The sequence below is a fragment of the Bison bison genome, unplaced genomic scaffold (genome assembly GCF_000754665.1).
Source record: "Bison bison bison isolate TAMUID 2011002044 unplaced genomic scaffold, Bison_UMD1.0 scf7180017848740, whole genome shotgun sequence".
NCBI lineage: Eukaryota > Metazoa > Chordata > Mammalia > Artiodactyla > Bovidae > Bison > Bison bison.
In genome coordinates, this window is record NW_011479313.1 from 4,391 (window position 1) to 4,608 (window position 218).

Below are 218 nucleotides of genomic sequence, written 5' to 3' on the forward strand. Positions count from 1 at the left end.
GATCCAACCAGTCCATTCTGAAGGAGATCCGCCCTGGGATTTCTTTGGAAGGAATGATGCTAAAGCTGAAACTCCAGTACTTTGACCACCTCATGCGAAGAGTTGACTCCTTGGAAAGGACTCTGATGCTGGGAGGGATTGGGGGCAACAGGAGAAGGGGATGACAGAGGATGAGATGGCTGGATGGCATCATTGACTCGATGGACATGAGTCTCAGT

The 218-nt window shown here is 50.5% G+C and overlaps 1 protein-coding gene across 1 annotated transcript in view; it reads right to left on the minus strand.

The window, feature by feature from the left end:
* The window catches only part of LOC104992920 (complement factor H-like), a 4,536-nt gene that overhangs the window by 2,098 nt on the left and 2,220 nt on the right, over positions 1 to 218 (minus strand). The gene's annotated exons all lie outside the window — the stretch shown is intronic.